At 40.0% G+C, this 22,470-nt stretch overlaps 1 protein-coding gene across 3 annotated transcripts in view; it reads right to left on the reverse strand.

The window, feature by feature from the left end:
* The window catches only part of SLAIN2 (SLAIN motif family member 2), a 140,687-nt gene extending 119,797 nt beyond the window's left edge, over positions 1–20,890 (reverse strand). For all 3 annotated transcript variants that reach the window (XM_036852427.1, XM_036852426.1, XM_036852424.1), the window contains exons 1-2: positions 20,803–20,890; positions 5,142–5,273 (exon numbers count right to left, since the gene is read on the reverse strand). The gene's annotated coding sequence lies outside the window, so the exon portion shown is untranslated. The remainder of the gene's footprint in view (positions 1–5,141; positions 5,274–20,802) is intronic.
* Between the last annotated feature and the right edge of the window lie 1,580 nt (positions 20,891–22,470).

A 22,470-nucleotide genomic window follows, 5' to 3' on the forward strand; every position in this document is an offset into this window, starting at 1 on the left:
ATAGGAAGAACACTCTTTGACATAAATCACAGCAAGATCTTTTTTGATCCACCTCCTAGAGTAATGGAAATAAAAACAAAAATAAACAAATGGGACCTAATGAAACTTGAAAGCTTTTGCACAGCAAAGGAAACCATAAACAAGGCGAAAAGACAACCCTCAGAATGGGAGAAAATATTTGCAAACGGATCAATGGACAAAGGATTAATCTCCAAAATATATAAACAGCTCATTCAGCTCAATATTAAAGAAACAAACACCCCAATCCAAAAATGGGCAGAAGACCTAAATAGACATTTCACCAAAGAAGACATACAGACAGCCACGAAGCACATGAAAAGATGCTCAACATCAGTAATTATTAGAGAAATGCAAATCAAAACTACAATGAGGTATCACCTCACACCAGTTAGAATGGGCATCATCAGAAAATCTACAAACAACAAATGCTGGAGAGGGTGTGGAGACAAGGGAACCCTCTTGCACTGTTGGTGGGAATGTAAATTGATACAGCCACTATGGAGAACAATATGGAGGTTCCTTAAAAAACTAAAAATAGAATTACCATATGACCCAGCAATCCCACTCCTGGGCATATACCCAGAGAAAACCATAATTCAAAAAGACACATGCACCCGAATGTTCATTGCAGCACTATTTACAATATCCAGGTCATGGAAGCAACCTAAATGCCCATCAACAGATGAATGGATAAAGAAGTTGTGGTACATATATACAATGGAATATTACTCAGCCATAAAAAGGAACGAAATTGAGTCATTTGTTGAGACGTGGATGGATCTAGAGACTGTCATACAGAGTGAAGTAAGTCAGAAAGAGAAAAACAAATATCGTATGTTAACGCATGTATGTGGTACCTAGAAAAATGGTACAGATGAGCCGGTTTGCAGGGCAGGGGTTGAGACACAGATGTAGAGAACAGACATATGGACACCAAGGGGTGAAAACTGCGGTGGGGTGGGGATGGTGGTGTGCTGAATTGGGCGATTGGGATTGACATGTATACACTGATGTGTATAAAATTGATGACTAATAAGAACCTGCAGTATAAAAAAACAAACAAACAAAACAACTAATACTAAACTTTCATTGGGTTATTTGTATGGAAATATGTTAATATAAATGTTTCAGACATTACATGAAATTTCTAAAAATCTTATATGTTCTGGTATAATGTTATAAGTCATAATCCTAGTTATTACTTTAAAATGTATATCTAAGAAATAACTAATTGTCTTGTCAACTGCATTATTATGAACTTTCATCAAATCTTTAACCGTGGTCATTTTTAAGTCTTTTGTCATTTACAGACAGTTCTGGGTGTACTCTGATGATTTTGCAAATATGTTCCTATAAAAGGGTTTCATCTTCAAGAAATTCATGGAAAAGACTCTGACAAGTACAGGTTTCTGGTAACTGACTGTACTGCTGAACTGAATGAATAAGCATTTTCAGAACTCTAATGAAAAACTTATGAACTCATAAAAGTGCTAACAAAAGATCAAGATGAAAAAAAAATTAATTACATGGGACTGAGTGAACTGATGAGGATGAGTATAATTTTTGTGTCTTTCTGTTTGAATTAAAAAAAAAAAATCCCACAAGGACTCAGAGGCAAAGAATATACAAATCAGTTTTCACTGCAAAGTAAAGGAGCTGCTACAGAGGAGGATTACTGGACTGAATGTCAATATTATGACATAGTATGAGTGTGTTTCATGTTTGGTAATTGCAATCATTGTTGCTTTTGTTGTGGTCATCCTTGTACAATGCTTGGTGTCAGTCTATTTATCTCTTGTAAAAATAAAATACAGTGTGTGTGTGTGTGTGTGTGTGAAAAAAAAAAAAGAAAAGACAGGGATGAGGAATACTAAATTGCTAATCTTGGTTACATTTAGAGTGGAGGGATTATGAGTGAGATTTTATCTCTGTTTTCAAAATGCTTGTGATTACTTTCATAAGTAGGAAAAAAAATGAATTTACCAAAAGTAAAAGAGAAATGTCTCTTCATTGCTTGCATGTACATTTCCTTGAGCAGACCTTGAATAATGAAGAAATAACCTACATTTATAGATAATGATCCCAGTCTCCTGTGGTAAGCCATTCTAGTGCTCTAATAACCTTCTTGGTCAGGAAGTTTTCCTTTTATCTGTCATTAAATATCTTCTGCTATATTATTATAATGTTTCTTATGTCTCTGGCTAAAGTTTTAGCTTGTTATTTAGCCAATGTTTACATTGTGGTTAATCACAAAGGAAAAGTATATTCATATATTATAAATAACAATAATATGTTAGCTAAACTATTAGTTGTTTATTGAAAGCATTACAAATTATATAAACCTCTATCATAAAGTATCATAATATATTGGAATAAATATAAACAGGGATAAAATAATTTGTCTTTACCTACCAGACTTCTTAGTATATGGGAGACTTCCAATAAATGATTATTAAATAAATTAAATTTTATGATTTTAAAAATTATGATCATTTCTTAAGTATATAATGATTTGAAATATCTTGATTTTTGAAAGTCTTTGGATTAAAATCCAGATCAAGGCTTTTAGATATTTATTTGAAAAACTGTCATCATCTACAATATGAGAGTTTTGCCTGGAGGGTCTAACTAACCCTTTCACCCTCTATAAAGACATGTAATTCTTTTTTTTTTTTTTGGCCTTAGTTCCCCAACCAAGGATTCCCCGGCAGTGAAAGCACTAAGTCCTAACCACTGGACTGCCAGGGAATTCCCTCAAGGTATGTAATTCTATGACTTTATGATTCATTGGCCCACAAATGCCCAAAAACTCAAACCTAGTTATTTTTTATATTTAAATATTGTTTTATTTATTTTAAGAAACATTAAAAAAAATAGAACTGGCATATTTAGGCCAGACCTGTATTGTCAATAGAAACAGAGTTGAGTGCTTCTCTAGTCTAGTGGTTCAGATCGCAGAGCTGTGTAATTAAACAATCCTCCCGCAAGATGACAGAAGGTAGGCTATTTTTACATGTAGTGAGGATAGTTTTTTTAAAATGGCTCTATGATTTATACAGTCTTTTTCACACTCCATTTTGACTATGCACATGGCCTAAAATAAAATAGTATTAAGAGTACAGTAGAAACACTACAGAGACAGCTCATTGACAATCAACAGCTTTGGAAGCTTTGATTATAAAATCACAGAAATTGCCTGGAGAAAGGGGGAAAAGTTAAACCCCCTAACTAAGGTGTTCTTCAGCCACTGGTACAGAATTTTGTATAGTTTCAGCAGTGGCCCAAAGGAGTAGCAATTCAGACGGGATAATCAATCCCTAGTCTGGAGGTCCCTGAAACGTTTCTGAGGACATTGTAGGCAGTTTTAGGATTAACCAAGGAATTTCACTCAGTATAACCCGACTAGGGATCCCTTAATATCATGAACTCAGGCTGTGAAAACTCCAAGGGCAGTGTTTCCCAAAGTGTAATACCTGGGGTATTTAAGGCAGTGACATTTTCCCTGCCCACCCCTCTGTGAACGTACTACCACAGTGTGCTCTGGACCCATGCTGTCCAATATGGGGCCATCAGGCCCAAACAGCCATTGAATACTTGGAAGTGGCTAATCCAAATTAAAATGTGATATGAAATACACACCCAATTTGGAAAGCATAGTAGGAAAAAAAAGAATGTAAAATGTCTGACTAATAGTTTTTTGTATGGATCACATGTCGAAAAGATATTTTGGATAAACTGGGTTAAGTGAAACGTACTCTTAATATTAATTTTGCCTGTCTCTTTTTACTTTTTTCCATGTGGTTATTAGAACATTTTTGATAACACGTGTGGTCTGCATTTGTGGCACACGTTATATTTTGGCTGGACGGTGCTGCTCCGGACAGACACCACTGGGAAGAGCTCCTGCCCATTCCAGCACTCCGCTCCCACAGCCTGCTGGGAGCTACACCTGGGGCCACCAGAGAAAGCTCTGCCTCAGGCGAGGAGGAGGATTTATCTGATGACCAACAACAGGGGGCTGTGTGGGAAGCTCCGTGCTGGGTGCTGGGGCCGAGTCTGGGGCTGAAGGCGGATGAGGTAGAGGGAGGAAATAGATCTTTGCACTTTCGGTTTCCTGAAGTTTCCTTATTAAGTAGATTTATGTAAGCAGGGGGCAAAAAAAGCGAGGGCGCTAACAAATATATTAGTACAGGTAAGTCTTTAGATATGTAAATATGGCAATTGAAGTTTGTTTTATACATCAAGGTGACTGTTTTCTTAAGATTCTTTGACTAAAACCATTGATATATGTATATTAGAGTATGATTTTCTGGGTTTTATTGTGAACCATTAACTTTTCTGTTTCATACTAAGTACAGGGTTCATTTTCTCCATTACATCAGGAGACAGCTTTTCATTCAAGGAAGGAGAGAAGCTAACTTCTCTGCCCCACACAGTTTCTTCTCTATCTACACCCGCAGCAGTCACCCTCTCTGTCTACGTTACTACTGACACTTAATCAAAGTGCCTACAGGGCTTCCCTGGTAGCGCAGTGGTTGACAATCTGCCTGCCAATGCAGGGGACGCGGGTTCGAGCCCTGGTCTGGGAAGATCCCACATGCTGCGGGGCGACTGGGCCCGTGAGCCACAACTACTGAGCCTGCGCGTCTGGAGCCTGTGCTCCGCAACGGGAGAGGCCACGACAGTGAGAGGCCCGCGCACCGCGATGAAGAGTGGCCCCCGCTCGCCGCAGCTAGAGGAAGCCCTCGCACAGAGACGAAGACCCAACACAGCCAAAAATAAAATAAATAAATAAAATAAATAAATTAATTAAAAAAAAAAAAGTGCCTACAGTTGGGACCCGTGAGAGGTGTTGGTAATATGCTAAGCTGTCCTTTTGAATGTTTCTATCAGCCCCTGAAGACTAGAGTTGCATTAGTATGGAAGGACATTCAAGAAATTTCTGTTTAAATAGGATACAGGAGTGCTACTAAAGACATTTTTTTTTTCTGTTAAAGTTAAAAATGCAGGAAATTATAAAGAACAGAAAAACAGTCTGAGAATGAAGGCAATTTTGCAAACAGAAATGAGTTCATTAACTATCTTCTTCTACATAGAAATTTATTTATTTATTCACCTACTTGGTAATTTGATGAGACTCTCCCAGCTAGGTGCAAGGCGAAGGTATGTACAGTGGGTGCTAGTTTCATGAAATCTTCCAGGCAGTTAAGAAGAAATTTCACAGAAGACAATCTCTAGTACAGATCTGAAAACTTCAAAATGGAGAAACTCAAAATTAGCAAAGAGGGGAAGAAATTCCTTTTTAAAAAGAGAAAGATGTTAATTTTTACCTCTTGAAAAAGACCAAGAGCGCTGCCATCAGTTCTAGCAGACTCCTTAACAGCAATATGTCTTGTAGGCCAAATTTTCTACTGGGTTTTGATCCCACCATTGTTTAGAAGCCAAGAATTAAGTTGAACTAAAGAAGCCTAGCTTGTTTTTGGTCTTCATATTGTGTTATCAGTGTTATGAAATAACATGCAATATTAGAAAAACAAGCACAGGAAAAGGGAGTTCTTTATAACTTCTTTATTTCTTTTGTATTTAAATTATTCCTCGGGGAAAAGAGAACAGAAGAGGCAAAAGTGTTTCTTACATTTTATAAATACATGTAGTACATAATCTCCTTAATTTGGAATTGATTTGGCTGAGCACCTCTGGGTGGGTACCGACGGAAGATGATGTGGAACATGCCTTGATCTCAGTTTCTAACACTACCAGTTGCAGCTATTAATGAATTCTTAATACCAGGATGTAAAACACATAGTCCTTATTTTTCTAAACCAAATATCATCAGCGTTGACCCCTCATCTATTCACCTGGCAGGAAATCAAATCTCAGTTATTATTCAATCCCCTTTTCTCCCCTCCATGGAATCATACAAGAATCACAGGCTTATACTGTCTGAGGAACTGTGGGAAGAGGCCCAAACTTAGTGCTTGGATAGCTGTTGACTTCACTTCCATTGTTTCTTCTGTAGGTGTTGATCACTGATACTCTGGTGGGCTCAAGACTGTGGTGAATGAAGTAGACCTTTGCTTAGTGCATTCCTGAATTTACCTGGAGGTAAAGAGTGCAGTACATGAATGGGGCTCTGATAGCTGCCACTCCTAGAACCAGATCCTACTTTGAGTCTGGGGGCAGGTCCTGTCTTACCTTGGGTTCCCCCAAAAGCAGAGCTGTGATAAGCAATTCTACGTAGGCAGTATGGAGTGACCCCAGAAAACAAGAGTAATATAGTGGGGAGATTGAAGCAGAGAAGGAGGAAAAGCCAATATGAGGTGTGTTTTGGAGGTCAATGCTTTGGGCAACAGGGCTTTGATTTGGCTAAAACCTTCTGAGCAGCATGCTAAGTGCCTTCCAGAATTCTCTGCTCAAAGGACTGGAGGTGGAAAAATTCATATGTACATCAGATATTGTCCCCCAGTTGTCGAGGATTGCTGTATTAGTTTGCCTCAACTGCCATAAAAAAATCCCAGACTGGGTGGCTTAAACAACAGAAATTTATTTTCTCAGAGTTTTGGAGGCTGGAAGTCTAAGATCAAGGTGTGGGCAGGTCTGGTTTCTGCTGAGGTCCGTCTCCTTGGCTTGCACAAGGCTACCTTCTTGCTGTGTTCTCACCTGGCCTTTTCTCTCTGCACAGGTACTCCTGGTGTCTCTTCCTCTTCTTATATGGACACCAGTCCTATTGGATTAGGGCCAACCCTTATGACCTCATTTAACTTTAATTACCTCCTGAAAGGCCCTAATTCCAAATACAATCACATTGGGGATTAGGGCTTAAAACTATGAATTTGGCAAAGATTGGGATGGGTGGGGGGTTGGTAAAATTCAGTCCACAACAGTTGCCCTTGGAGGAGTTAACTGGACCACCAGAGTAGAGAACAAATTCATTAGTGCAAAGTTACTGGAAATTCAGACTTGGATGAATTCAGAGGTGAGGAAGAAAGAATACTAAGTTGGGATTTCAGATGCTTCTGCTCTCACCTTTTCCCTTCTCTAGTCAAAAACTAGACCTTATCTCTCCATCTAAAACCAGCCAGGTTAATCCTTTTCAATGGACTGGAAACACAGCCAATCTTTACTTTCCTCCTGGGTGAGGCTATATATATATATATATATTTCTTTTTTTCTTTCTTTTAAGAAGTTCTTTTTTTAAAAAATAAATTTATTTACTTTATTTATTTATTTTTGGCTGCGTTGGGTCTTCGTTGCTGCACGCGGGCTTTCTCTAGTCGTGGAGAGCAGGGACTACTCTTCGTTGAGGTGCGCGGGCTTCTCCTTGCAGTGGCTTCTCTGTTGAGGAGCACAGGCTCTATGTGCGCGGGCTTTAGTAGCTGTGGCATGTGGGCTCAGTCTATGTGGCTCGAGGGCTCTAGAGTGCAGGCTCAGTAGTTGTGGCGCATGGGCTTAGCTGCTCCACGGCACGTGGGATCTTCCCGGACCAGGGCTCGAACCCGTGTCCCCTGCATTGGCAGGCGGATTCTTAACCACTGCACCACCAGGGAAGTCCCAAGGCTATATTTTTAAAGACAACATGCTGGGGACTTCCCTGATGGTCCAGTGGTAAAGACTCTGTGCTTCCACTGCAGGGGGCACAGGCTCAATCCCTGGCTGGGGAAGTTCTGCATGCCCAGTAGTAGGACTGCTGGGTCATTTGGCAATTCGATTTTTAGTTTTTTAAGGAACCTCCATACTGTTCTCCATAGTGGCTGTATCAATTTACATTCCCACCAACAGTGCAAGAGGGTTCCCTTTTCTCCAAACCCTCTACAAGCATTTGTTGTTTGTAGATTTTCTGATGATGCCCATTCTAACTGGTGCGAGGTGATACCTCATTGTAGTTTTGATTTGCATTTCTCTAATAATTAGTGATGTTGAGCAGCTTTTCATGTGCTTCTTGGCCATCTGTATGTCTTCTTTGGAAAAATGTCTATTTAGGTCTTCTGCCCATTTTTTGATTGGGTTATTTGTTTTTTTCATATTGAGCTGCATGAGCTGTTTATATCTTTTGGAGATTAATCCTTTGTCTGTTGATTTGTTTGCAAATATTTTCTCCCATTCTGAGGGTTGTCTTTTCGTCTTGTTTGTAGTTTCCTTTGCTTTGCAAAAGCTTTTAAGTTTCATTAGGTCCCATCTGTTTATTTTTGTTTTTATTTCCATTACTCTAGGAGGTGGATCAAAAAAGATCTTGCTGTGATTTATGTCAAAGAGTGCTCTTCCTATGTTTTCCTCTAAGATTTTTTAGGGTCTAGTCTTACACTTAGGTCTCTAATCCATTTTGAGTTTATTTTCGTTTATGGTGTTAGGGAGTGTTCTAATTTCATTCTTTTACACATAGCTGTCCAGTTTTCCCAGCACCACTTATTGAAGAGACTGTCTTTTCTCCACCGTATATCCTTGCCTCCTTTGTCATAGATTAGTTGACCATAGGTGCGTGGGTTAACCTTTGGGCTTTCTATCCTGTTCTATTGATCTATATGTCTGTTTTTGTGCCAGTACAATATTGTCTTGATTACTGTAGCTTTGTAGTGTAGTCTGAAGTCAGGGAGTCTGATTCCTCCAGCTCCGTTTTTTTCCCTCAAGACTGCTTTGGCTATTCAGGGTCTTTTGTGTCTCCATACAAATTTTAAGATTTTTTGCTCTAGTTCTGTAAAACATGCCATTGGTAATTTGATAGGGATTGCATTGAATCTGTAGATTGCTTTGGGTAGTATAGTCATTTTCACAATGTTGATTCTTCCAATCCAAGAACATGGTATATCTCTCCATCTGTTGGTATCATCTTTAATTTCTTTCATCAGTGTCTTATAGTTTTCTGCATACATGTCTTTTGTCTCCTTAGGTAGGTTTATTCCTAGGTATTTTATTCTTTTTGTTGCAATGGTAAATGGGAGCGTTTCCTTAATTTCTCTTTCAGATTTTTCATCGTTAGTGTATAGGAATGCAAGAGATTTCTGTGCATTAATTTTGTATCCTGAAACTTTACTAAATTCATTGATTAGCTCTAGTAGTTTTCTGGCAGCATCTTTAGGATTCTCTATGTATAGTATCATGTCATCTGCAAACAGTGACAGCTTTACTTCTTCTTTTCTGATTTGGTTTCCTTTTATTTCTTTTTCTTCTCTGATTGCTGTGGCTAGGACTTCCAAAACTATATTGAATAATAGTGGAGAGAGTGGACATCCTTGTCTTATTCCTGATTTTAGAGGAATTGCTTTAGTTTTCACCATTGAGAATGATGTTTGCTGTGGGTTTGTCCTATATGGCCTTTATTATGTTGAGGTAGGTTCCCTCTATGCCCACTTTCTGGAGAGTTTTTATCATAAATGGGTGAAGAATTGTGTTAAAAGCTTTTTCTGCATCTCTTGAGATGATCATATGGTTTTTATTCTTCAGTTTGTTAATATGGTGTATCACATTGATTGATTTGCGTATATTGAAGAATCCTTGCATCCCTGGGACAAACCCACTTGATCATGGTGTATGATCTTTTTAATGTGTTGTTGGATTCTGTTTGCCAGTATTTTGTTGAGGATTTTTGCATCCATATTCATCAGTGATACTGGTCTGTAATTTTCTTTTTTTGTAGTATCTTTGTCTGGTTTGGGTATCAGGGTGATGGTTGCCTCATAGAATGAGTTTGGGAGTGTTCCTTCCTCTGCAATTTTTTGGAAGAGTTTGAGAAGTATGGGTGTTAGCTCTTCTCTAAATGTTTGATAGAATTCACCTGTGAAGCCATCTGGTCCTGGACTTTTGTTTCTTGGAAGATTTTTAATCACAGTTTCAATTTCATTACTTGTGATTGGTCTGTTCATAGTTCTGTTTCTTCCTGGTTCAGTCTTGGAAGGTTACACCTTTCTAAGAACTTGTCCATTTCTTCCAGGTTGTCCACTTTATAGGCATAGAGTTGCTGGTAGTAGTCTCTTAGGATGCTTTGTATTTCTGCGGTGTCCATTGTAACTTCTCCTTTTTCATTTCTAATTTTATTGATTTGAGTCCTCTCCCTCTTTTTCTTGATGAGTCTGGCTAAAGGTTTATCAATTTTGTTTATCTTCTCAAAGAACCAGGTTTTAGTTGTATTGATCTTTGCTATTGTTTTCTTTGTTTCTATTTCATTTATTTCTGCTCTGATCTTTATGATTTCTTTCCTTCTACTAACTTTGGGTGCTGTTTATTCTTTCTCTACTTCCCTTAGGTGTAAGGTTAGATTGTTTAGTTGAGATTTTTCTTGTTTCTTGAGGTAGGCTTGTATATCTATAAACTTCCCTCTTAGAACTGCTTTTGCTGCATCCCATAGGTTTTGGATTGTCATGTTTTCGTTGTCATTTGTCTCTAGGTATTTTTTGATTTCCTCAGTGATCTCTTGGTTATTTAGTAACGTATTGTTTAGCCTCCATGTGTTTGTGTTATGTTTTTTCCCCCTGTAGTTGATTTCTAATCTCATAGCATTGTGGTCAGAAAAGATGCTTGATACGATTTCAATTTTCTTAAATTTTCTGAGGCTTGATTTGTGACCCAAGATGTGATCTATCCTGGAGAATGTTCCGTGCGCACTTGAGAAGAAAGTGTAATCTGCTGTTTTTGGATGGAATGTCTTATAAATATCAATTAAATCTATCTGTTCTATTGTGTCATTTAAAGTTTGTGTTTCCTTATTAATTTTCTGTCTGGATGATCTGTCCATTGGTGTAGGTGAGGTGTTAAAGTCCCCCACTATTATTGTTATTGTCAATTTCCTCTTTTATAGCTGTTAGCAGTTGTGTTATGTATTGAGGTGCTCCTATGTTGGGTGCATATATATTTATAATTGCTATATCTTCTTCTTGGATTGATCCCTTGATCATTATGTAGTGTCCTTCCTTGTCTCTTGTAACATTCTTTATTTTATAGGCTATTTTATCTGTTATGAGGATTGCTATTCCAGCTTTCTTTTGATTTCCATTTGCATGGAATATCTTTTTCCATCCCCTCATTTTTAGTCTGTATGTGTCCCTAGGTCTGAAGTGGGTCTCTTGTAGACAGCATATATATGGGTCTTGTTTTTGTATCCATTCAGCGAGCCTGTGTCTTTTGGTTGCAGCATTTAATCCATTCATGTTTAAGGTAATTATCGATATGTATGTTCCTATCACCATTTACTTAACTGTTATGGGTTTGTTTTTGTAGGTACTTTTCTTCTCTTGTGTTTCCCACTTAGAGAAGTTCCTTTAGCATTTGTTGTAGAGCTGGTTTGGTGGTGCTGAATTCTCTTAACGTTTGCTTGTCTGTAAGCTTTTGATTTCTCCATCAAATCTGAATGAGATCCTTGCTGTGTGGAGTAATCTTGGTTGTTGGTTCTTCCCTTTCATCACTTTAAATATATCATGCCACTCCCTTCTGGCTTGTAGCGTTTCTGCTGAGAAATCAGCTCTTAACCTTATGGGAGTTCCCTTGTATGTTATTTGTCCTTTTTCCCTTGTTGCTTTCAATAATTTTTCTTTGTGTTTAATTTTTGTTAATTTGATTACTATATGTCTTAGCGTGATTCTCCTTGGGTTTATCCTGTATGGGACTCTCTGCACTTCCTGGACTTGGGTGGCTATTTCCTTTCCCATGTTAGGGATGTTTTCGACTATAATCTCTTCAAATATTTTCTCGGGTGCTTTCTCTCTCTCTTCTCCTTCTGGGACCCCTATAATGTGAATGTTGTTGTGTTTAATGCAGTCCCAGAGGTCTCTTAGGCTGTCTTCATTTCTTTTCATTCTTTTTTCTTTATTCTGTTCTGTGGCAGTGAATACCACCATTCTGTCTTCCAGGTCACTTATCTGTTCTTCTGCCTCAGTTATACTGCTATTGATTCCTTCTAGTGTATTTTTCATTTCAGTTATTGTATTGTTCATCCCTGTTTGATTGTTCTTTAATTCTTCTAGGTCTTTGTTAAGCATTTCTTGCATCTTCTCGATCTTTGCCTTCATTCTTTTTCCGAGGTCCTGGATCATCCTATCATTATTCTGAATTCTTTTTCTGGAAGATTGCCTATCTCCACTTCATTTAGTTGTTTTTCTGGGGTTTTATCTTGTTCCTTCATCTGGTACATAGCCCTCTGCCTTTTCATCTTGTCCATCTTTCTGTGAATGTGGTTTTTGTTCCACAGGCTGCAGGATTGTAGTTCTTCTTGTTTCTGCTGTCTGCTCTCTGGTGGTTGAGGCTATCTAAGAGGCTTGTGCAAGCTTCCTGAAGGGAGAGACTGGTGGTAGGTAGAGCTGGGTGTTGCTCTGGTGGGCAGAGCTCAGTAAAACCTTAATCCGCTTGTCTGTTGATGGGTGGGGCTGGGTTCCCTCCCTGTTGGTTGTTTGGCCTGAGGTGATCAAACATTGGAGCCTACCTAGGCTCTTTGGTGGGGCTAATGGCAGACTCTGGGAGGGCTCACGCCAAGGAGTACTTCCCAGAACTTCTGCTGCCAGTGTCCTTGTCCCCACGGTGAGCCACAGCCACCCCCCGCCGCTGCAGGAGACCCTCTGACACTAGCAGGTAGGTCTGGCTCCGTATCCTATGGGGTCACTGCTCCTTCCCCTGGGTCCTGATGCACACACTACTTTGTGTGTGCCCTCCAAAAGTGGAGTCTCTGTTCCCCCCAGTCCTGTTGAAGTCCTGCAATCAAATCCTGCTAGCCTTCAAAGTCTGATTCTCTAGGAATTCCTCCTCCCATTGCCAGACCCCCAGGTTGGGAAGCCTGACGTGGGGCTCAGAACCTTCACTCCAGTGGGTGGACTTCTGTGGTATGTGTTATCCAGTTTGTGAGTCACCCACCCAGCAGTTATATGATTTGATTTTATTGTGATTGCTCCCCTCCTACCATCTCACTGTGGCTTCTCCTTTGTCTTTGGATGTGGGGTATCTTTTTTGGTGAGTTCCAGTGTCTTCCTGTCAATGATTGTTCAGCAGTTAGACGTGATTCTGGTCCTCTCGCAAGAGGGAGTGAGCGCACGTCCTTCTACTCCGCCATCTTGAACCAATCTCCGATCAATGTAGTCTTAATAATTTTTTTCTCCATGACTTTTTCATTTTGCAGGCACAAGCTAATGTTTTATGTTTTTTGTTCTTTTTGGCCATGCTGCGCAGCTTGACGCACAAGGTAATGTTGTATGCCAGGGTCTAAAAACTTTAACGTCTACAGGACCTGGTGGGTAACATCAATGGATGAAGTGAACTGGGAATAATAAAATAGACTCCACTGAAGACAGAGTAGTGGTCACTTTGACAAATGTATAACAATGCCCTGCCTAGAGGGGCAGCAGCTACTGATCCTCAGGCAACTGTTGCAGAGTAGGGACGTTGATACAGATTTATAAAGCTGAGAAGCCTGAGTATGTTGAATTGACTGGTTATTAGCACTGAAGTTAAGATTGTAGGCTCTGGAGCCAGGCCTCCTGAATTTGAATCATAGTGCTACCAATTAACTACGTAACCTTAGGCAAGTTACTTATCTGTTCTCTGATCCTCAGACTGTACATGTATCATAGGGTTGTCAGGAGGATTAAAAGAATCATGTGCTTAGATTTCATATTTAGCATTAAGTATTCAAAAATTGGGGGCTATTGTCATTATCAGCTATTAATTAAAATTTTAATTAAACTTTCAATTTTGAGATAATTATAGATTCAAATGCAAGTGGAAGAAAAAAATACAGAGAGTTCTCATATTTCCTAGTTTCTCCCAAAGGTAACATCTTGCAAAATTATAGTACAGTATCACAGCTAGGATACTGATATTGACATGGTCAAGACACACATTTCCATCTCCATAAGGCTCCCTCACATTGCCCTCTTACAGCTGTACCCACTTTGTTCTGCCACCACTCCCTTATGAACACCCAGTAACCACTAATCTGTTCTGTTTCTATAATTTTATTTCTAGAATGTTATATTAATGGAATCATATGGTATGTAACCATTTTTATTGGCTTTTTTTCACTTAGCATAATTTGCTGGAGATTTGTCCAGCCATTGAATCAACAGTTTATTTTTTGTTGCTGAGTAGTATTCCTTAGTATGATACACTACAGTTTGTTTAACTATTCACCTGTTGAAGGACATATGGGTTTTCCCACGTTTTGAATATTATGAAGAAAGCTACTATAAACTTTGGGGACAGATTTTTGTGTGAACTTAAGTTTTCATTTCTCTGGCACAAATGCCTAAGTGCAATTTCTGGGTCATATGATAGTTACATGTTTAGTTTTTTTAAGCAAGTGCGCAACTATTTTCCTGAGTAGCTGTACCATTTTACATTCCCACCAGCAATGTAAGAGTGGTCAAATTTCTCCGCATTCTCATCTACATTTGATGTCGCTGTTTTATTTTAGTCATTCTGATATCTCATTGTGATCTAAATTTGCATTTATCAAATATTTAATAATCTTGAAGATTTTTTCATGAGCTTATTTTCAATCTGTATATGCTCTTTGGTGAAATGTCTTTTTATGTCTCTTGCCCATTTTCTAATTGCATTGTTTATTTACTGTTATGAGAGCTCTTTATATAGAGTAAATACTAGTCTCTGTTAGATATTCAGTTTGCAGATATTTATTTCCAGTCTGTAACTTGTCTTTTCATCCTCTTAACAGGGTCTTTCAGAAAGAAAAAAGTTTTATTTAATTGAGATATATATTCATATAACATAAAATTCTCCATTGTAAAGTGCATACTTCAGTGATTTTTTTAAAAATTATATTCACTATGTTGTGTAACCATCATTACTACCTAATTCCACAACATTTCCATCCCCTCCAAAAGAAACCCTGTACATATTAGCAGTTAGTCCTAAATTTCCTCCCCATCTCCAACCTTTGGCAACCAGTAATCTACATTTCTATCTCTATGGATTTTCCTATGTTGGACATTTCATATAAATGAAATGAATACAACATGTAGCCTTTTGTGTCTGGCTTCTTTCACTTAGTGTAATGTTTTCAAGATTCATCCATGTTGTAGCATGTATCAGTAATTCATTCCTTTTAACAGTATAGTATTCCCTTGTATGGATATAATACATTTTGTTTATCCATTCATCAGCTAAAGGACATTTGGGTGGTTTCCACTTTATAGCTATTCAAATAATGGTGCTATGAACATTTGTGGACAAGTATTTGTTTTAGTACCTGTTCTCAGTTCTTTTGGGTATATACCTAGAAGTGGAATTGCTGGGTCATACAGTAATTCTATGTTTAACTTTTAAGGAACTGCAAAATATTTTCCACAGTGCAAAAGTTCTTGTTTTCCTTTTTTAAAATATCAAACCAGTCTTGCATTCCTGGAATAAACTTCACTTGATCATAGTGTATAATTCTTTTTATGTATTACTAAATTCTTTTTGCTTTTTTTTTTTTTTTGGCTCATGGGATCTTAGTTCCCCAACCAGGAATGGAACCTGGGCCCCAGCAGGGAAAGCACCGAGTCCTAACCACTGGACTGCCAGGGAATTCCCAATAAGTACTTTTTAAGGAATTGGTCTATCTCATCTGAATTGTCAAATTTTTGTGTGCAGAGTTGTTTGTAGTATTCCTTTATTACCTTTTTGATGTCTGAATGGTCTTTAATTACAGTCCCCTGTTCATTCCTGATACTGGTAACTTGGGTTTTCTCTCTTTTTTTCTTTGACAGGCTTGCTAGGTGTTTGACAATTTTACTGATCTTTTCAAAGAACCAGATCTTTCATTGATTTTCTCCATTGTTTTTCTGTTTTGAATTACATTGATTTCTGCTTTTATCTTTATTATTTCCTTCCTTCTGTTTGGATTTATATTGCTCTTCTTCTTTTTCTAGGTTCTTGGCAGTGGGAGCTTAGATTTTTGATTTGAGACTTTTCCTATTTTCCAATGTGTGCATTTACTGCTATAAAATTTTCTCTCAACACTATTTGGCTGTGTGCACAAATTTTGATATGTTGTATTTTTGTTTTTATTCCATTCAGAATATTTTTTGTGTTCCCTTACGACTTCCTCTTTGATCTATGGATTATTTACAAGTAAGTTGTTTATTTTCCAGGGGTTTGGGACTTTTGCTGGAAACCTTTCTTACTGATTTCTGGTTTGATTTGATTGTGATCTGAGAACATACACTGTATGATTTCAATTATTTTAAATTTGTTCTGGTTTGTTTTATGGCCTAGGATATGATTATCTTGGTACATGCTCCATGAAGAGTTGAGGGATACTTTTTAGAATTCTATTTCAGTTTATATAGGGTGTTTTTGTGTGTATCTTTTTTTATAGCTTTTTTAAGTGGTTGCTCTAGGTTTTACATTACGTCTACATAATTTCTACTGATGTCATCATTTTACCAGTTTGAGAGAAGCACAGAAAATTTAGCTCCCTTTCCATATCTTAATCTCCCCCATTTAAAATTGTCCTAAATAGTGACTTATGATGAAAATCTCTTGTTTAAAATGTTTTTATACTTTACTCAATCCATTTTTAAATGACTGACTTTTCCACCAGAACGTAAGTTCCACCATAACAGGGAGCTTTTTTTTTTTTTTAATTAATTAATTAATTTATTTTTGGCTGTGTTGGGTCTTCGTTTCTGTGCAAGGGCTTTCTCTAGTTGCGGCAAGCGGGGGCCACTCTTCATCGTGGTGCGCGGGCCTCTCACTATCGCAGCCTCTCTTGTTGTGGAGCACAGGCTCCAAACGCGCAGGCTCAGTAGTTGTGGCTCACGGGCCTAGTTGCTCCGCGGCATGTGGGATCTTCCCAGACCAGGGCTCGAACCCGTGTCCCCTGCATTAGCAGGCAGATTCTCAACCACTGTGCCACCAGGGAAGCCCTAACAGGGAGTTTTGTTGGGATTGTTCACCAATGTTCTCTCAGCTTCCTGCTAATGCAGTGATGGTCACATTTTCATAACTGCCACCGTTGAGAAGGAGGCAGCTTCAAAAAGTTCTAGGGATAGATCATTCTAGGTAGAAGAAACAGTAAGTAAAAGGCACCAGGCCAGAATATACTTTCAGTCATACTAATAATACTGAATATAACATTCTATGTGACATAGCTCATTTTATCTCAATCCTCATAAACTATAAATATGTTGATATGTTGGACCCATTTGAAACACTATTTGGATTCTAATCCAAAACATAAACTGGCCAAACCCAGATGGTTTCACTCAGTATTTTCTTCATCTTACCTTTTTATCTGTCTCTTCTAAGTATAATCTAGTTTTACTTCTGTGCCTTTTTTTCTGACTCTGTAATTTAATATGTTTTTACTCACTGTTAAATTAACATTAAAACATTATACAAGGAAGTTTAAAAAAAAAAATGATCCACGATTCAAACGTTATTTTCCCTGGCAGCTTTGCATGGCTAAGGCTGCAAACTCTAGAGCCATACTACTTTATATTCACATCCTGGCCGTGTGACTTTGGGTAAGTTACTTAGACCTCTGCCTCAGTTCTCTCATCTGTAAAATGAGAAGAAGAACTGCACGCAGTTTTCTATTAAAGCTATTGTACCTCACGCAGTTGTTGTGAGAATTAGGTGAATTAATCCAATGCACTTAAAACAGTCTGGCACATAGGAGCCCCCTGAATAACTGTTCATAATTCTTATTTTCAACCCATCAATTTTCTTCCCACATAATTTGTATTTAGTTGTAATCATAGAATACGTAAAGCACTGTGTTCTACTTTTTTTCATTTAATGTTCATAAGTTTTCCTCCACAATTCTATTTATTAACATAGATACTATTTTTAATGACAGCCTGACATTCCATACCATTGATATATTTTGCTTAAACATTTCTCTAGCATTGGACATTTAATTATTTTATTATTATGAGTCATGATCTTATACACATACTTTGTATATGATGCTATTTCTTTCTTTTGAATGATTTACCTAGCAACAATTCCCAGGAGTATAATATTTGATTTTGTGTCCCATATTTAAAACTCTTTCCTTCCTCTATTTAGTTCCAAGGAAGCAACTACTTTCAGTACATCATGGAAGGAGAGGCAGACATATCATACCACCACAACGAAGTAATCTTCATGTAGCAATAGACTCTCTGTACAAGACTGATAAGGTCTGCATTATTAACATCACTGTTGTCATCACTCATTCATTCAACAGACAATTACTATTCACCTAGGATGTGCCTGTCTATAGGTAGGAAGAAACTTACAAAAGGGAGCCAGAGATGTACAAAAAAGAGTGGGAGAAGCTCCAAATACAAAACACCACATTATTTACAAACTTTCCATGTTGATGCTGTGTGTCTTCTTAGGCACAACGTGGAATCTATTTCCAAGTTTAAAAAAAAAGGCATTTTCTTTTCTCAAGGAAGCAAAATTATGTCAACCTGACATTGCTCACCTAAACATACAAATTTTATAGAAACCGTGTGGATATTGGTAAGAAGGGAGTCCCTGTCTTTAAGAAGTCATAAATGCCTTTTTTCTGTATCTCAATTTTATTAAAATAAAGAAGGCAGTAATAGTATTGTCTGAATCTTCTTCTTGGAGGAAGAGGGAGAAATCTTTTTAGGTCCACCATCACATTCCTTCTTTTGAAGAGGCTCAACCTGAAAGCTCGAGTTACATAAGCCTAACTTTGTATTCTGTTTTCTATTAAAGCTATTGTCCGTTTCACATAAGAAATAGTACATATTAAATTTTTTTTTAGCCTACCACATCCTGAGTTCAGTTTTACACCTTTTCATCCATGTAGCTGAAGCTCTCTTACAGTCTCTCTGACACTGTCTCTAACAACACTCTGCTGAAAACCAATGCAAGTACTCTTTACTACATGCTCTGGGGATCATATACAGGCGTTAACCACCTACTTACACTGTTTGGTAATATAAAGAATGCTTTCTTCAGGAAACAGTATGAGAAACGACCTCAATTATCACCGATAAAGAGTTATGTTGATCTAGATGTTTTGTTTACAAATCAGTCTCTGGTTTTCCTGAGAACTAAGAGTGACAATAAAGACATTCTCTTCTCTTTTAATTTTAAACTTTATGAAGGGCTTACATGAGGATCTGGATTTGCTTCCCTTTCAATCAACCTTTATAAACTTTGAGAGCCTCATTTCCATTAAGTCAGAAATATGAGCCTCCACAGTTGCCTAGCTAGCCCAGGCAAAGTGAGTTGGAAACTAGTTCTTTTAATCACCACAGTATCAGTTAAAATCTTCAGACAGTGACTTTTACGCTTTTTGGATCAGACCATTTGATGAAAATTCTAAGTCCTCTCCATTATGCATATATATATATATATATGTGAGCATTTTTCTTGGGAGAAAGCCAACTTTATTACCATAATTATGTAACTAAAACTTTTTCTCTACACACACGTTTTGCATCCTTTCAGAAGGTTCCTGACTTCTGCTCCCTCAAAGAACACCTGCCCAGGGGGAAATTATGTTAATTAGTCAACAGGAGGCAGAAGAGACTGGGGCTGGGAGGAGGCAAGATCACAAAAGAAAAATTTTACTAGATTCTTCCTGAGACAGCCCATCATCATCACCTGAGTGAAAGAGAATTTGGAATCAGAAAGCCTTGGTTCAAACCTGTGTGCTCTTCCCATCCTCCCCCTCCCCTCCCAACCCTTTTCCTAAGGAGTAGTATGACTCTAGGCAAATCATTAATCATTAGATTTTTTTTTTTTCCTGTAAAATGGAATCTTGTCAGACTTCTCTGGGTTATTGTATGATCAAAAGAGAGATAATATAGGAAGGCATGTTTTTAGGTCTCCAACAAGCATGAAGTAGAATGATGATTATTTCACGTGCCTTTCCCTTTGCTTCATCTTCAGGCTGACTGCCTGGCCTACCATTCAGTTCCCAGCTCCACTGTCACCTCCTCAGAGAAGCCTCCAGGACAACTAGATCTGTGGCCTCCCCATCCCCATCACTCTCAACACCATCACCTACTTGATTTTAGTCAGGACACTTCTCACATGTGTAATGGCTTCATTTTTTACTTGCTTATTGATGACTGATTGTCCTTCTCCCTGAACTAGACTAAAAGCTCCTTGAGGGCAGAGCCCAGGCCTTTAACAGTTCATGGGACATGGTGGACACTCAAATTTTGTAAGTCAAGAGAGCAGTAGTTTAGAGCAGCGGTCCCCAACCGTTTTGGCACCAGGGACCGGTTTCACGGAAGACAGTTTTTCGGGGGTGGAGGGTGGGCGTAGAGAGGTGGAGGGGTGGAGGGGTGGGGAGGGATGGTTCAGGCAGTAACGCGAGCCATGGGGGGAACGGTTCAGGCGGCAATGCCAGCCATGGTTCAGGCGGTGGGCGAAGGGGAGCGCCATTTGAAGCTTTGCTAGCTGGCCCGCCGCTCACCTTCTGCTGTGCAGCCCGGGTCCTAACAGCCACAGGCCGGTACTAGTCTGCAGCCGGGGCGGGAGGGTTGGGGACCCCTGGTTTAGAGCTCAAAATCAGGAGGCCGACTACGGGGATTTGAATTCTAGCTTTTATATTTATTAGTTGGGCGACACTAGGCAGGTTGTTTAACTTCTCTGTGCCTCACTTTCACCCTCCATAAAAAAGGGGGATTCTGATAACATATACTTCACAGAAATGTTAATACGGGTAACGTACTTGAAAGAGTGCCTGGGACACAGTAAGTTACCTAAGGGCAATTTTCTACCTTACAGTGAATGAAGTGTTACTACAGGACTAGGGAGGCCACGTGACCTGTAAGTGTATCAGATACGCTCTGCTGCTTCAGGTTTGGCAGTAAAAAGACTTACTCTTTTGGTAAAACTCGTTGCTTCGCTCCACCGCACCGCGTCACCCACCTGGTTCGCCACCATTTAGCGGAAGGGGAGGTGCGGTCCCTAATTGCGACAAGAGACCCCGGTCACCCACAGGTGGCACTGCTCGGGTTCTCCCGGGCTGGGGGTGTCCGTGACGTCGCGGGTCAGTTCTCTGGGGCGAGGGGGGAAGGAGGAGGCCCAGCACGGCGTCCAGGAACACCAGGGACGTTCCCGCGACTTCCCCGAAACTCCGACTGGGTCGGGGGAGCCGGGAAGCCCATCCGACCCACTCGGGCCTCCAGTCTCAGAACCGCAGCAGACCCGTGCGAACCTGTAGCCGCCGGCCTCGGCGTGCGGGGGGCGGAGCCATCGGGGGCCTGGCGCTCGCTGGGCCGCGCGGGGCGGGACGAGTGGGGGCGGGGCCGGGACGCCAGGCTCCGGACGCCAGGCTCGGGACTCCGCGGCGCCGGCCGGCCTCAGCGTTTCCCGGATTCGGCGCAGCCGGCGCGCTCCAGCCAGGTAAGGGCGCCGCGGGCCGGCGGGGCGGCCCCGGGACTGCGCCACTCCGGGAGGGGACGGGTGGGGACGAGGATGCGCGCGGCGAGAGGAGGCTTCCACAAGCCCAGAGACGGACCCTCGTGGAACCAGGAAGGATTTTTCTCTCCTCCGCGCCGCCGTGAGCGAGGGCGCGCCACGCCAGGTGATGACCCGTCCCCTGCGGACCACGAAGGGACAGGTGCGCGTCCTGGCGTAGCCACGCCTTCCGGCGGCCGCCGCTGCCTCTCCGCCTCCCGGGCTCCGGCGCCGGCCTCTCCCGAGGAGCACCCGTCCCTTTTCCTCTTGGGTCCCTGGACGCGGGCCGCCCCGCAGCAAGTTAAGCGTTGGGCTCACTTCCCAGCTTCCCCGCGGGGTTGATTCCTCCTCTCTGCTTGGGCGGCGGCGCAGTCTTGATTGAAAGTTGGCAGCATCGACAGAGACTTTCCACAGTTGCACGTGTGTGAGTGCCTCGCCCCACCAGCCTCACATTTTTAATCTGGGAAATTGTGTTTGAATCTTGATAACAGGGATTCGGTGAATACATGTGTTGGGAAAACTAGGGCCTTGCCTCGGGGGTGTGCGCTTTCCCTTGGATCCTAAATTTCCTTTTGATTTGATTTTTTGGTTTTGTTTTCATGGAAGAATAACACGTTGCTGTGTATCAGGTTCGGAAACAATCTCATCTATTGCCATTCTTTGGAAACTGGAAGATTTGATTAGAAGGGTAGATCTCAATGTTAAGTTGGAACAACAGGATGACTGGTGGCTAAGTGGGTTTGAAGCTTATCCAAAATAAAGTGTTTTGAGCATATACCCTGTGTTTTTTCAGTGAGGGCCCATTTTTTCCTCTTAGGAAATTCTGAGAATTTACTTGCTTCTAGAAGATTCTTCCCTGAAGAGCTGGAGAGGAGAAAACAGCCCCAACAAACCAGTGGGTTTCCCAAATAAGTTTAGGATTTAGCAGGTTGGTTTGTGATGCTGGAAGCTCAGCTGGCGAGAATCACGTGTAGTATGGAGTGTCATGATTTATATGGAGAAAAGAAAAGTGTGTATAATATTCTCATTATGTATTTGAAAATATTTTTTTGGTTTAGGTACATTTTCATTGTTTAGGAAAAACTTATA

Source organism: Balaenoptera musculus, chromosome 5 (genome assembly GCF_009873245.2).
Source record: "Balaenoptera musculus isolate JJ_BM4_2016_0621 chromosome 5, mBalMus1.pri.v3, whole genome shotgun sequence".
NCBI lineage: Eukaryota > Metazoa > Chordata > Mammalia > Artiodactyla > Balaenopteridae > Balaenoptera > Balaenoptera musculus.